Here is a 16,102-nt window from a genome sequence, read left to right on the forward strand (position 1 = left end):
CCGAGGTAGTCAAGAAACTCCTCGGTGGCAAGGCACGGGGGGTGGATGAGATCCGCCCCGAGTACCTCAAGTCTCTGGATGTTGTGGGGCTGTCTTGGCTGACACGCCTCTGCAACATCGCGTGGCAGTCGGGGACAGTGCCTTTGGACTGGCAGACCGGGGTGGTGGTCCCTATTTTTAAGAAGGGGGACCGGAGGGTGTGCTCCAACTATAGGGGGATCACACTTCTCAGCCTCCCCGGGAAAGTCTATGCTATGGTACTGGAGAGGAGAACACGGCTGATAGTAGAACCTCGGATCCAGGAGGAACAGTGCGGTTTTCGTCCCGGTCGTGGAACACTGGACCAGCTGGGAGATCCCTTACAGATAGGGTTAGAAGCTCGGTCACTCGGGAGGAGCTCAGAGTAGAGCCACTGCTCCTCCACATCGAGAGGGGCCAGCTGAGGTGGCTCGGGCATCTTTTCCGGATGCCTCCTGGTCGCCTTCCCGGGAAGGTGTTCCGGGCATGTCCCACCGGGAAGAGGCCCCGGGGAAGACCTAGAACACGCTGGAGGGACTATGTCTCCCGGCTGGCCTGGGAACGCCTCGGTGTCCCCCCGGAAGAGCTGGAGGAAGTGTGCAGGGAGAGGGAGGTCTGGGCTTCCCTGCTTAGACTGCTGCCCCCACGACCCGGCCCCCGGGTAAGCGGAAGAAGATGGATGGATGTTTTTATACTCAGAACACACAAATACACGGTAACAAATATATTTTATTTTTCCCACAAGAACAATGTACACAGTGTACATCTCAACCAATACAAAGTTGTACATACAGTGGTCTACATACAAAACAACAGAAGAATTGACTGTATACAGTTACAGTAAATAAAACAAAATTCAATGTTGGCATCCATTGTCCATTGAAGAGCTCACCTGTTGCCCTTTTATGCTAAAGCTCTGGGGCCGTATTCACAAAGAATTTTAAGGCTAAAAGTAGCTCCTAACTGGCGAATTTAGGAGCAACTCCTAAAAATAATGGGCGTGTCACTCGTAACTTTAGGACTCCTAATTTCTTTCACTAAGAGTAATTCACGAAGCATTTTAGCCCTAAAAGTAGCACCTAAGCCTGGGACAGCTTAAAAGAAGTCGAGAGGACTCCTAACTCACTAAGACCTATTCACAAACCGCTTTTTGTGGCATTTCACGTTGCGATGTTTTGAAATGGGTATGCGGCGGCTACAGGAGCTTCCAATCGCGAGGGAACAATTTTGCATTGTAGGCATAATGCAATAACGCCACCAACAACAAGCAAAACTATATTCAACTGCACTAGTTCTCTTCCGCAGTCGGTGATGCAGGGAGTGTTGTGATTGGTTTTCAAGCCAGCCAATCAGAATTTAGCAGTCTCATCTCTGATTGGCTGGAATTATGGCATATTGTAACGCTGGGTTGTGTTGAGCAAGCGAGCCGTCTGCGCTTAGAGAGCGCTCACGGCTGGTATGAAAGGAGCAAGAAAGTGAAACTTGCACACGCGAAAGAGAACGTCCGCGCACATCCAAATACTTATTTTAAATGCAAAATTGATTTTCGTTCGCTCGCAATATTTTCTTATCTGCGAGACGAACATTTCTCCGCAAAACTCAGTTCACGCGCGTGCGAAATGCCCTTTTGCACGCTCAAAATATGATCTTGCGCGCGCAGAATTGTGACCGAAATCTCACCCCATAAGCGCCGGCGGGACTGCTTGTGGCGACTGCCGGGAGAGAGAGAAGACGCTAGTTGTGAATTGGAGGGTAAAAAAAGAGAAAAATAATGGAATTGGTTTCAAAGCCAAACGCGACAGCGAGCCCGATCTCATGAAAATGCGTATCTATACCACGAATGTTATTTCTCGTGCCATTTATACGCCAAAAATAGTTTTTGCGTGCATATGATACTCACTTTATGGCGTGTAATACGCACGCACTCCTCACCCCTAATGCTAACCAAGTATTTTCAGTGAGTAGCATAAAGTGCATCTCCGTCTTCCCGACAGTATTACACAATCACTCGGGCGTTTAGTCGGCAAAGTAACAGGAGGACAGTGCAAAATGGTGTGATATGGCCTGTTGAGGCTTTTTTAGTTGTTTACAAAGGTCCTAACTGGCAGTTTTGCCTGCTATGGAATGTTACTATTTATGCCTAATGTCTAAAGCCTAATGTTTAATTTTGATTACATCCATTTTATTTATTAACAGACATTTATTTTGTTAACATACACTAAAAGTCCATTGCTTTTATTGTATGTGTATTTTATCACATTTTTATTGGATATTTAAAATGTTTTCCGTTTTCAATGTTTAATATTCTTTAGAAATAAAAATGTATAGATCGTTGAAAAGGTGTACCTGCATTATTATGCCATTATCATTATATTAGATGAAAATGGTCTCAGAACGACAATATTATCGTTTATCGCAATATTTTTTGGACAATTTATCGTCCAGCAAAATTTGTTATCATGACAGGCCTAATTGGATATGCACAGAAATTGGATTTGGACTGACAGTTCGACGAGGTTAAAGTGTTTTAAGACGCAAGAAGAGCTTCAGCATTTTCTCCACAACCATTCATGGCGACGACTACACAACCACCGCAATCCTTTTTCCAATTGTTGTTTTTTGTTGAGACACTGGATCTGGGAAAGAAAATAACAGAAAACTGTCCTTAGTGAGGAACAACATGGCAAGTTAAAGGGACACTTCACCCATTTGCATCAAGCCTTGTATCGTTAGAAACCCAGACATTTTTTTTAATGGTCGTGCATTATTGTCTCGTTTTCCCCTGAGACGGGAGAAATAAGGATTTCAGTGTTGCAGTTCCTGCTTACAATTGTCATTTTGGGTCAGTCTAAGCAGGAAGTCCCATTTCTTTGTAGAGGGGTTGAGACTACAAACACTCGTTCCTCATCTTTCCAGGGGGTGGGACCAGCTCATGCTACAGACCTATTACAGATCAGTGGGTGGGACTCCACTTGCAGAAACTAAAAGCAATATCTTGTTTGGAAGCTAAGCTAATAGGCGCTATGGAGCCAGATGTGAAGTTACGACAATAGCGGAGGGTACTCAATATGATATAGAAGAAGAGGATTTCGAAAGTCTAATGCTCGAATCAGGTGTTTGTGGCTACCTTTACGAGCCGCATTATAGCGAAGAGCAGTGGAGGCTGATGTCGCGGACGAGGCTCGAGTTGGAGCGGACTGGTGGCGCCGGTGCTCTCACTGTGTACAGAGATAGAGTCTGTCTGCTGCAAAGAATTTCAATGATGCCAATTTCTCCTGGACAAAATCTCTGAATCAGACAAGGTCACAGACGTTTGTGTGGTGAACCATCCTAGTTTCGCACTGCATATGTTCTGACTGAACATCCCGGTACCGTGCAATAATTCACCATTTAGAAAGAAATACAAACGAGGAGTAATTCACTAATTAGATTAGATTAGATTCAACTTTATTGTCATTACACAAGTACAGGTACAAGGCAACGAAATGCAGTTTAGGTCTAACCAGAAGTGCAATAGCAGCAAGTGCAGGATATACAGTGGTTCCATAAGTGCAGAACATGGATATGTACTGAATAAATATAGAGTTGAATACTATTATAAACAAAAATTTACAGATAGATTGTCCTATGAATATAATATACAGATAACTATTACTGTGAACAGAGTTTACAGCTAGATATGTACTGAATATAATAATATACAGATGGCTATTACTATAAACAGAATGTTTACAGATAGATATGTACTGAATATAATATACAGATGGCTGTTACTATAAACAGAATTTTACAGATAGATATGTACTATGAATATATATACAGATGGCTGTTACTATAAACAGAATGTGAGCATAATATACAGATGGCTATTACTATAAACAGAATTTAACAAATAGATATATGTATAAGTTAGGCTAATGAGCAGTATAACAATGGATTTAAAGTAGTGCAAATAAAGTTTGGACAGAAGCTATCCGAGTGAAAGTGCAGTGGAAAGTAATTGCATATTACAGTTAAGGTACGATATTGCAATGTATATATAAACAGTCGGTACTGTAAATAAACAGTCGGCAGTGCAAATTGAGCATATTCCAGTCAAGGTAGTAGTGCAAGATGCATATGTAAACAGTTGTTACTGTAATAACAGTCAGCAGTGCAAATGAACATTATAGTATTGCAAATAACAAAATGGAGGCAGGTGTGAGGAGGGAGAGGAGAGTCAATCAGTATATGAGGGGAGTGGGATCAATGAGGGTTAGAGTTTAATAAAGAGACAGCTCTGGGGAAAAAACTGTTCTTTAGTCTGCTGGTCCTGGTCCGGAGGCACCTGAAACGCCTGCCGGAGGGCAGGAGAGAAAACAGTCTGTGGGCTGGGTGAGAGGAGTCCTTAAGGATGCTGCGAGCTCGATGCAGACAGCGTTTCCTCTGGATGTGCTCGATGGCAGGTAGTGGAGTCCCAGTGATGCGCTGGGCGGTTTTCACCACCCGCTGCAGTGCCTTGCGCTCTGCAACAGAACAGCTCCCATACCACACTGTAGCACAGTTGGTCAGGATGCTTTCTATTGCACAGCGATAGAAGTTCACCAGGATAGTGGAGGAAAGCTGATTCTTCCTCAGTGTCCTCAGGAAGAAAAGGCGCTGGTGAGCCTTCTTGACCAGGCTGGAGGTGTTGGTTGTCCAGGTCATGTCCGCCGAGATGTGGATCCCCAGGAACTTGAAACTGGAGACACGCTCAACAGCCATTCCATTGATGTGGATGGTGTCGTGTGTGCCTCTTGACACTTTCCTGAAGTCCACGATGAGCTCCTTCGTTTTGGTGGTGTTGAGGAGCTGGTTATTTTCGGTGCACCATGTGGCCAGGTGCTTGATCTCCTCCCTATAGGCAGTCTCATCGTTGTTGCTGATGAGACCAATCACCATAGTGTCGTCCGCAAACTTGACGATGGAATTAGATCCGTACACAGGCTTGCAGTCGGAGGTGAAGAGGGAGTAGAGGAATGGGCTTAGCACACAGCCCTGTGGTACACCAGTGTTGAGTGTGATGGATGTGGAGCAGTTGGAGCCTGATCGAACATTCTGGGGTCTGTTGGTCAAGAAGTCCAAAATCCAGTTGCACATGGAGGTGTTGAAGCCCAGGTCTCCAAGTTTGGCTATTAACTTAGTTGGGATGACAGTGTTGAATGCTGAGCTGAAGTCAACAAACAGCATGCGTGCATAAGTGTTCTTATTGTCCAGATGTGTGAGCACAGAGTGCAGTGCCATGGAGACTGCATCCTCTGTGCTCCTATTGCTACGGTAGGCAAACTGGTGTGAGTCCAATGTGGATGGTAGAGAGTCTTTTAGGTGTGCCAGGACCAGCCGCTCAAAGCACTTCATTACGATGGGTGTGAGTGCTACAGGGCGGTAGTCATTAAGGCACTTCGGGCTGGAGTGTTTTGGCACTGGCACAATGGAAGTGCATTTAAAGCATGTTGGTACAGCTGCTTGGGCAAGAGACAGGTTGAAAATGTCTGTAAAAACCCCAGCGAGCTGCTCCGCACATGCCCTGAGTACGCGTCCAGGGATGTTGTCTGGTCCAGCAGCCTTGTGCGCGCTGATCCTGCTCAGTGCATTGCAGACATCTGTGGAGGAGAGTGTGATCGGTGGGTGGTCAGCTGAGGATTTGAGCTTGGTGGCAGTTTCTCTGTTGTCTCTTTCAAAGCGAGCATAAAAGTCATTTAGCTCGTTCAGGAAGTTGACATCAGTGGCTGCGGGGGTGGAGTGAGAGGGTTTGTAGTCACTGATGGCCTGAATGCCCTGCCACATGCGCCGAGGGTCAGCGTTGGAAAAGTGTCCCTCTATCTTAAGCTTGTAGCAGTGCTTGGCCTCTTTGATGCCCCTTTTCAGATTTGCTCTGGATGTACTATAGGCTTGTGCATCTCCTGATCTGAAGGCAGTATTGCGTGTCTTCAATAGGAGTCGCACTTCCCTGTTCATCCATGGCTTCTGATTTGGGTATGTGGTGATCTGCTTCTAATGAGTTCGCCAACTAACTAGACATTTTGTGTGAAATGAATTTCAAGCTCAGGTGTTAAGAGGGATAGGCAGATAACTCATATGCGCTGTTCTGCATTAGTGGGAGTGGCTTGCGGAGTTGTTGTCTTTCATACAAATGCGTCCTGAAGTTACTTTCTGTCTTTCCTCAGTCAAGAAGGCACCAAACTCGAAATTTATTTTACATTGATATGACCCACTTTCAATAAAGATCAATGTTCCCATGGGTGAAATGCTCCTTTAAATATCCTACTTTATGGAAAAATTCATGTGATGCAACAAAAGACCTAAAAAGACCATAGTGAAGTGAAGATCTTAATACCTGGAGTCAGCAGGAGTTTCTGTGGCTTCTTCTTCATCATCCGCTGTGTTACTCTTCTGCAAGTCAACACAAAAACACAATGTAAACCAAATTCACGAGTTCACACTTACATATAATTTGAAGGGGTAAGTTTAATGCGTATTTGGCGTGCTGTCCGGAGGGAGGGCTCCGAGCTCGGAGTTTGGCCCGAACCCAGAGTGCTCCCCCCGTATGTAAGTGTTTTAGGACTAGAAGCATGGAGAAGGGGTGGTGGAGGGATGCTGCAAAAACTGTCAATGGAATGAGGTGAGACTGCGGAGTATATATGCACCTCTTACCATTGATTGCTGAGTGCTCTCCACTTGTGTTAATTATCTGAACGTGCTCCTCCCGAACCTTGTTAATAAAACATCATTAAAAGGTGCCGTTTACACAGTTGAAAACAATGGGGAAAACCATGCAGGAACATCTGCCATTCTTTACTGTAGATCTCTAGTGGAACAATTCCATTCACTGCTATAATCGCCTAAACTTGTTAAATCATCTAAATCAAAAACATGCATGAAAGTCAAGTCACCTTTATTTTTATAATGCTTTATACAATAGAAATTGTTTCAAAGCATCTTCACAATAATAAACAGGAGTAAGGGCTGGCTCACAGGACGCATGGTCTAGAAATGCATTTTTTAAAAGTTGAACTTATTTAACTTGAGCGCCGTGTTTTTAGTTTTAGTTTTCAGAATTAATTACGCAAATAAAATAAAAATGTTAGACCCTATACCTACTAGGCTACTGAAAGAATCAAAGATCCTCTTCTTAAAATTATTAATTCATCATTGTCATTAGGATACGTGTCAAAAACCTTCACACTGGCTGTTATTAAACCTCATAAACAGGAAAAAAAGAAAAAGAAAGAGGCTTAGAAAGCTCTACGTTTCACATTCATGGAACTAAAACTTCAATAGTCGGTACCAATACCAGTCAAATTCCACGGTTCTCTGAACCAATTTTTGTACCAGAGCAAAGACTATAACTATGTTTTTTTTTTTGTTTTTTTATTTAACTACAGTAATCAACATTTGAAGTGGATCAAAACCTTTCAAAGTCATACAAGAATTTTGAACAATACCCATACTTGTCTTAGGACAACTTTGATCCACTTCAAATAATGACTACTGTATTGAAGTAAAAACATTAATGCATTTATGCAATTACAAATAAATAATAAATACAAAAACAACAAATAAATACATTAAAACTGTAGCCTTCAAATGTGTGTTTTCTGTACAACGATGTAACTCGCTGCTTCACTAGTAGGCTACGATGAATCGTTGAAGAAATCAAGTCACGACTGTTTCCCGAAACCATGTTGTCGCAAATTGGTCATTCAACCACGTTGGTTAATGATGTCATGAACGTGGTGGAGTAATAACTTTTTTTAGTTAAAATTAAAGTTAAAACTTTTTTAGTTTTGCTTAAAATTATGGACATGGCATCTGCCCAGCAAACACATTTACGTTGTGGCAACGTCTCTGGCACGTTGCATTTCTGCTATGGCAACGTCGCTGTATACGTGCTCGCAACATTGTAACAACGTAGAATTGTAAGATGTGACAGGGCTGTAGCAACGTTGTTGCGCGACATTCAGCAACTGAGAGACGACGTTCTGACAATATTTTTATATGGTGTATTTTGTTAGATAATTATATACTTTTTATCATTTATTGTTTATCTATATTATTTAATGGGGCTATCAACACCTGCAAGTGTAGCCTACACTTTAAAGAGTAAAAATGACAGAAGGTTTCGTTAATTCAACTTTATTAAAATTGCATATAGTCAAATTGCACTTCCAAAAGTCATACATTTGTGAAAAAAATAAATAAATAAACGAATACACATTTATTTTAAGTATAATAAATAAAACATGAAAAGCAAAGGCAGATCAGAACATTTAATGAACAAGACAGGTGTTGTGCCGAATTTCGACTCCCTGCCAAATTATTACCCCCCTCGTTGAAGTCAGTACCTGATTGCCTAATCCTAACCCCACCCCTAATCCTAACCCCTCCCCCACAACTAATCTAAACCTACCAATACTAGGGGGGTAATAATTTGGCGGGGGTAGAAATTCGGCAGGACACCTGGTCTGTGTGGCAGACAGTAGCCGAGCAGGTGTCACCGGGGAAACATATCCACAAATCCAGAGGAGCAAAGAAACGAATGAGACTAAATAGCGGAAAAATCTAACGAAAAACTAAACAATGCGAGCGATGTTTCATTAACCACATTAGAAATTAAAGCTGTAGGTTGTGTTTGATAGCTGAGGTAACTGTTAGGCTAAACGCAATACTCATGTATCCTTGCTCGATGATGAATGAGAACACAATGAGCCCAACAACAGGTGGTTGGAATTTAAAAGGCTGATTTTCCCGCTTCAGGGCAGTGAAGAGTACATTATGTAGTCCAGTGGTTGTCAAGACACCCTAGGCACAACCTTAAGCAATGGCCCTGAACGATGGTTTAATGTCAACATTGTGACAACGCTGTAACAACTTCACCACACAACGTAGTAATAGCAACCTTTTGGCCATGTTGTTAAAACGTTGTTAGAAGGTTGGCTACGTTGTGCCAACGTTCTGTGTTTGCTGGGTGAGGACTATTTCTTTATTTCCCGATTCAATCATAGTCTTGTTCTTACTTTGGTACCAAATCAGTACTGACACTTAAAATGTGACAATACCAGCATTTCTCTCTATCATTAAGCGCTGTTAAACAGATTCTTAAACACCATTAATAGCCATTATGTTCACGCGCTCAACATACATGTCTCTGATTGGCTTCAATGATCACCGTCTCAAAAACATGTGTTTGACTGTCTTCATAGAGTGCTTACACAGATACACACGGGAGCGTTTGAAAACAGCGTCTATGTGGATCCGTCTATCAGGGAATATATTAGGGATCCACTGATAGACGCCTGATTTTAAACACTTCTGTGTGTATCTGTGCAAGCGCTCGATGAAGAGCGTCAAAGATGTCATTCAACAATTGTACTGCGCATGTGTCGAACTCGGCCATGCGCGAACTTGAAGCCTGTTTTATACTTCTGCGTCGAACTGCCGCCGTAGCTACGTCGTAGGCTGTGTGTAGCGCGCGTACCCTACGGCGTACCCTGACGTGCACCTCTCCAAAAATGTAACAACGCGTCAATTCTACGCGGACACAAGCGCAGTGATTGGTCTGCCAGAACCCCTCCCTCGGGGTTTCACACGCTCCCTAGGTACGCGTCAACGCGGACAACGACACAGAAGTATAAATTAAAACCAACACGTTGCCTACGGCGTATAGGCTCCGGCGTAGGTCCGACGCAGAAGTATAATGAGGCCTTCAGCCAGAATGTGCGCGATACGCGTCCAGATGCGGAAACCGAAGTATACCCGAGCCTTAAGTGATACAGAAGAGCTCAGGAGAACAACTAAACTATCCTGGGTTTAGCAGCGACTTTTTTAGAACTGCAGCGCTGCTCATATCCATTGATAAAATTATAAAAGCAAGTAATACTTGCCTTCCTGAGTTTCCGCTTTCCGGAAGCAAAAGCACAAGATAATGATGATGATGATGATGACTGGAATTAAAGCATAAAGCCAGTGTAGGTCAGAGGAGCTGGGAGGTGTTGGGCTGATGAAGTGTGGAGGAGCTGGACTGAAGGAAACTGGAGCTTCTGTAAGAGACAACAAGAGCAGAGACAATTAGAGGATTATAAACTGCAAGTCAAACGACCTTTATCACTAAAACATTACTGACCAATCCTACTTCAGCAAATGTTACTATCAGACAAGCTTTTGCACTTTACTAATCAAAGCCAAATGAGGATTTGTTTGAACAGAATCAAATGCAAATTATCTGAGAAATAGTGCAATAGTGCAATAGTGCAAGGCAAACAAAAAATGTTCTCCTTTCTCCAAATCTGTACATTAGGGATGCACCGATATTTTTTCTGAAAAACCAATCCGATACCCATTACCCATAACACATATCGTCCGACACAGATCAGATACCGATTTTTTTTATTGATCATCATTGTAGAATATCTATTTATGTGTGTGTGGAACTGATGATTAATGTTTTATGTGTTAAACACAGTCCACTATTATTATATTTCTCAGTAAAAGCACATAGGCTACTCTTATTGTGCTGCATCAACGATTTGAGACAAATCTAAAATGGAAAATAAAAATGGAAAGGTATAAGTTTAGCAAAACCTGACTAAAGTAGATAATTTTTTTTTTTTTTTTTTTTTTTTTTTTTAAATCCTGTGAATTTACGCACAGTATCGGATTTGGATCGGTTCCGTCTGACTGATACCCGCTCCGGCAAAAATCGCATACAGAATACGGATACTGAATATCAGATCGGCGCATAGGGCCTACTTCATGCAACTCCACCCAAACGGTTTTGCTCTAAATTTGTAGCAATATGCTCTTACAATAAGGAATTTTATTCTTTTTTGGACATTTATTTATAAGAAATAAAAAGGATATTCATATCACACGCCTCAATGTGATTGAACCCCCGTTTTAGAACCTTTTCCTCTATTTACACAACGGTGGATAAATCCGCATTAATAGAACGGGTTTTACAATTATGAGGCTCATCGTGGTTTGTGTTAGCGTAGGCTACTTTATCCACCTAATCTATCTTCTGATAACATCCCCAAAATCTACTAATTTAGAGAGCAATAATCATCTATAGGTAATACACAAGTTAATTTGATTCAGATGTTGAGAATAAACGTGTTCTTTAAACGTCTTATCTTACCTTTTAAAAGTGCGTCATAAACGGCCTGGGCTGCGCTCCCCCAAAAGCATCGTAAAGCCTATTTGATCGTTGAATAATTGCCATCAATGGTCTCTACGGTTAACTGATCGTTTAGGCTGATCGCTCCGGCCAGTAAACATATTTTACTATCATTATTTATTCTGATATATATATATATGTATATAATGTGTGTGTGTGTGTGTGTGTGTGTGTGTGTGTGTGTGCTCGGAGGCTCAACCTTCTTTGAAGTGGAAATTTCCTCTGGCTCATTTTTCTGTTCAGTCGAGTAGTGATGGTAGTCAAAAAATCACAACTTGTAAAGAACTGTAATAAAGGGTAAGTAATTGTAAAGGACTGTAATAAAAGTTAAAACCAATTGATTTTGAATCTATGGTTGGAGATTTTTAGAGTTAACTGGGTAAAAGCCTTTTTAGATAAACCTGCTCTCTATGGTATCATATTCCCAAAAATATTTTTGATAAAGTGGGAGGTTTAGAGTTTCTTTTAAAGTGTGATTTCGAGGTATCTAAATTGCCAGTAATTGTCTGAATATCATAAACAAGTTCTTCATTACTGGAAGATAATAATTACTCATAATTTTACACCACATGGCTCCACCTTGTGGAACAACAGAGTGATAACAATAAGTAGAAAAACACTTAGAAATTGGTTTGAAAAAGGAATTATTTTCATCACAGATATATTAGATGAACAGGGTAATTTTCTTAGGTTTACGGATTTTAAAACAAAATTTAATATACAAAGTTTAATATAAGGGATTATAATAAGGTATGTATTGTAAAGCAATACCAATAGCCCTATTAAATATGATACAAAACTATTTACATTATTCTAAAAGTCAAATAAATTTGCCTAAACTGCAACTAAACCAAATTCCCCTAAATAGCGAAAAATGTAACAATAATCGTATTAGCAAAACATTCAAATGTAAACTATTTCATGATTTTGACCAAAATATAAAAATAAGGCATCATGATGAAAAAATAACAAATAAATACATCAAATTCATGAAATGGCCTATACCTCCTAAAATCAAAGAAATGCAATTCAAAATTATAAATGGATATTATCCAGCAGCAGCAATGCTTAAAAAGAGATTTGGTTTTGAAGTGGAGCCGTGTGTGTTCTGTTTCCAGGAAGATGAAACTATTGAACATTTGTTTTTCTCTTGTCCAGTGAGAAAACGATTCTGGCAAGATGTCAGGAATTGGCTGGAAACGAAAATGGAGAGAACTACACAATTAAAGTTAGAGCAAATTCTTTTTGGTAATGAAAACCTTCCGAAGGAACTTTTTAGAATTTACAATTTCATAACAATTATGGGTAAATACCATATTCATAAATGTAAATGGCAAAACAAAAATCCATCCCTAATGGTGTTTAAAATTGAACTGGAGGAATACTTTGCATCTTTGAAACTTCTGAAAGACTCACTATGTGAAGATGTCTCAAAATATTTGTCATTATAATTTGTAAAGCTTCCATGTAACTTTATTTTAGGAATATTTGAAGACTGAGGATAATATATGTATGTGAATAACTTTGACATGCCTATGGACTGAAGTGCCTTTGCTTAATTTATTTTATTTTATATTTATTGGTATTTATTTTCTTTATCGGATTTTGTTCTATTTAACTGTGTTTAACTATGTTCTGCACATAAGTCTCCCAACGAGAGATTTTGTAAATTGTGTTTTGTAAATAAGTGTGTTTAATAAAAAAATTAAATAAAATAAAAAGAGTAGTGATGGTAGAAACTAAGCTTCGAATCAATTGAACCGCTCGCAAAATGATTCATTGTTTCGAATCATTTTCGCCATGCGCACGCTGTGACTGACCTCTGCTGGTTAGAACAGTGTAATGCAACACACACTCAGGCCAAACATGTTTAAATACACCTTTTACAAACATATAGCAAATGTATTATTGAAAGTAAAATCGATCAAATGCAATTAATCCAATAAGATGAAATAACGTTTTAAAGGGAAGTTAACGCATGTTCACCTCGTGGGTTTTGTGAGAGGAGAGAGCGGATTTTTTGCGATATTTACATTTAGGCCTACAGTGCGATTTGGTTAGTTTAGTATTTAGACTAGATTTAAGTTTACATATAGGCTATTGACTGATAGGATAGATATAGTGACACATTAATAGACAGACAGATAGATATATTTCTTTATTATTATTTTTCCAATAACCTTTTTCACAATGAGGAGATAAATGTTAAAAATAAACAAGCTCATGTAGTTGTCAGGCAGATGTTATTATTCTTGATGTTAAAATTAAACACATTAAAACAACACAAGAATAAATAAATAAGTAAAAACATTTATTATTAAAGGGCTCGTTGTCAACAAGGCAAGTGTCCACTCGAAGCGGGACCCGCGTTTTCAGCCAGTGCTGGAGAGGGCGCATGTAAAGCAGCAAGCCATAAGCCATAAGACCCAGCATCCTCTGAAAACTTTTGAGAGGAAAGCTGCTGCTGACCTTGAAAGACGCTGCTGTCATCTAAATCTCTCTACACACAGAACACATTTTGAGTTTATAGATGGGCTCTCTGCACACAAAACGCATTTCAGGTTTATTGACGGAGGCTCTGAGTGAGTGTGTGTCACAGAGCAACCCGTGTTTGTGAGTAGGGGTGAGCACTGTACAGTGGGCACATTTCCTACATGTAAAACACCTGCGGCGTGAGCCGGTTTTATTGATGTGGGCCGTGAATGAGTGTGTAACACTGAACGGGTCGTGCTTATGTGTAGGGGTGAGCACTGGGGAGTGGGCACAATTCCTACATTTATAACACCTTCGGCGTGTGCCGGAAAGACAGATATAATGCTCTTTTTGAGATATATCTGGGTGGCCGTGAAAACGGCATTTCGGTACAGGTGAGCGTGTTGTGTAACGGGCTCGTTGGCTGTGAAATGCACTTCTCCAGTCGCCTCTGTTGAGGGAACTGAGAGAGCAAAACGTGCTGTCTTTGATGGCGGTCCGGCCGTAGCGAGACTCGACCATCTTCGTCTTCCTAGTGTGGCCAGGAAGACTTTGAGGGCTCAGGTTTCAGCGCTATCTTGGGCCTGGGTCCCCATGGGGGAGGCGGCCTGTGGCGGCTTGAAGAGCGCGAGCGCTGCTGAGACTCTCTCAGGTGACGGCGCTGTGAAGCTGGCGGCGGAGGCGCTGTGTTCCGGTTAGACGGCTGCTTTTTTGAGCGACCCGTCGTGGAACTAGAGCGTTTAGGAATGAAGTGCGGCATGGCTTACGAGGTTTTCTGCACTTCAGAATACCGCTCCGTGAAGCCTTTGACTGCCGGGCCGAAGAGACCGGATGGAGACACGGGCGCGTCGAGGAAAGTGGCTCTGTCGGACTCTTTCATGTCGGACAGGGATAACCACAAGTGTCTCTCGGTGACGGTAAGAGATGCCGTGTTCCTCCCGATTGCCTGTGCAGCGGACTTGGTGGCTCGTAGCGCTTCTGAGGGCCGTGAAACTCTCAGGGTTCAGGCCAGCCTCGTCCATGATGCGGAGAAACTTAGCCTGATGAACTTGTAGCACCGCCATGGTGTGAAGCGCTGAAGCGGCTTGACCGGCGGCGGCATAGGCGCGACTGATCAGAGCCGAAGTCGTCCTGCAGGCTTTCAAGGGCAGCGAGGGTTAAGACTGCCATCCAGCGGAAGGCGGGCACAGGTGTGCAGCTACTGGTTCCTCGACCGGAGGAATGCAGAGGTAGCCTTTGTCTTTCGCGCCGTCAACATGAGAGAGTGTCGAAGAGACAGTAGGCCGCAGCCTGGCAGAAAATGGCGCCCTCCAGGTTTTAGACAGCTCCTCGTGGAATTCCGGCAGGAAGGGAGCGGGCCTCGTGTGAGGCGTCGAGCGTCGCACGGGCAGGAAACAGCCATCCAGCCTGCTGGGCGCGGGTTCCTCGGGCAGCGACCAATCGAGGTGAGAAGGCGGAAAAGCTCTGCGTCAGCCTTCGACCAACCTTCACTCTCCGAAGCGAGAAGAGAGCAGCTGTCCTCTTCTGCGTTGTCCCCGTCAGACTCGAGATGCACGGCAGGGGCGGAAGGGCGCTGGCCGCCGTGATCGAGGTGGGGGACTCAGAGAGCGATGCACACGGGGAGTTAGCTAGCATGCTAGCGCTCAAAGGGATGACCTCCGACATTCTCTGTGAACGGCGCTCTTTACGGCGCGGCCCAGATGAGAGAAGCGGAGGGGCGGGGTCCACGTCAAAGGAGGCTAGTCGAGCCCGCAGGGAACACACACAAAGCAATACTAATAGCAAGGATATAGTCACCGGATAGCGCAGCAGGAACAGTGGCTGAAGCGGCGAGAAGATGGCCGGCTTCTGTCTGTGAAGCAGATGGCTCGTCCCGATGAAAAGGCTCGTCGACGGCGCAGGCTTCTCCAGAGAACAGCGATGTGATGTGACCACTTCGGTGAAGAGATGAAAAATCAAAGAACAACCTATCTTGACTCAGCTTATAAGCCACGCCCATTCTGGCGGGACGTGACATGCATGGGCGCCCGCACCCTCATTGGTGCTTACGTCACGAACAGTCCTTCGATAGGTTGCTGCAGAGCAACCAATAGGCGCGCGAGCTGTATCGCCTAGGTCTGCAGTATTCTCGAGAAAAGGGATTTTCTCGTAGCGAAAGCTAGCTTACGCAACACGAGAGTACTCTCATAAGAGAATTCGATTTAATAGGCATACTTCGTAAAATGAATCGGGGCTGTGAGATTTGAAACGGACACAGAAGTAAAACATTGCTTAATCACGGACGTGCATTGCAGGGACTTAATGTCTAAAATGCGCGCGCACGTTTCAGTTGAACGATAATATAAAAATGTTAAGCTGAAGTGGCGTGCGGGCGGAAGGACCAAAAAGGGCACTTTTTTTTTACATTTATTTATTAAA

At 42.7% G+C, this 16,102-nt stretch overlaps 1 long non-coding RNA gene across 1 annotated transcript; it reads right to left on the minus strand.

Annotated features, from left to right (window-relative positions):
* Positions 1-729: 729 nt before the first annotated feature.
* On the minus strand, positions 730-11,389 carry LOC311302657. The gene is made up of 5 exons (XR_014629635.1): positions 11,174-11,389; positions 9,921-10,076; positions 6,691-6,748; positions 6,374-6,429; positions 730-2,654 (listed from the first exon to the last, which is right to left on the minus strand). It is a non-coding gene; the product is annotated as an uncharacterized lncRNA (long non-coding RNA).
* Positions 11,390-16,102: the final 4,713 nt, after the last annotated feature.

The sequence above is a fragment of the Rutilus rutilus genome (assembly GCF_951802725.1).
Source record: "Rutilus rutilus genome assembly, chromosome: 13".
Classification (NCBI taxonomy): domain Eukaryota; kingdom Metazoa; phylum Chordata; class Actinopteri; order Cypriniformes; family Leuciscidae; genus Rutilus; species Rutilus rutilus.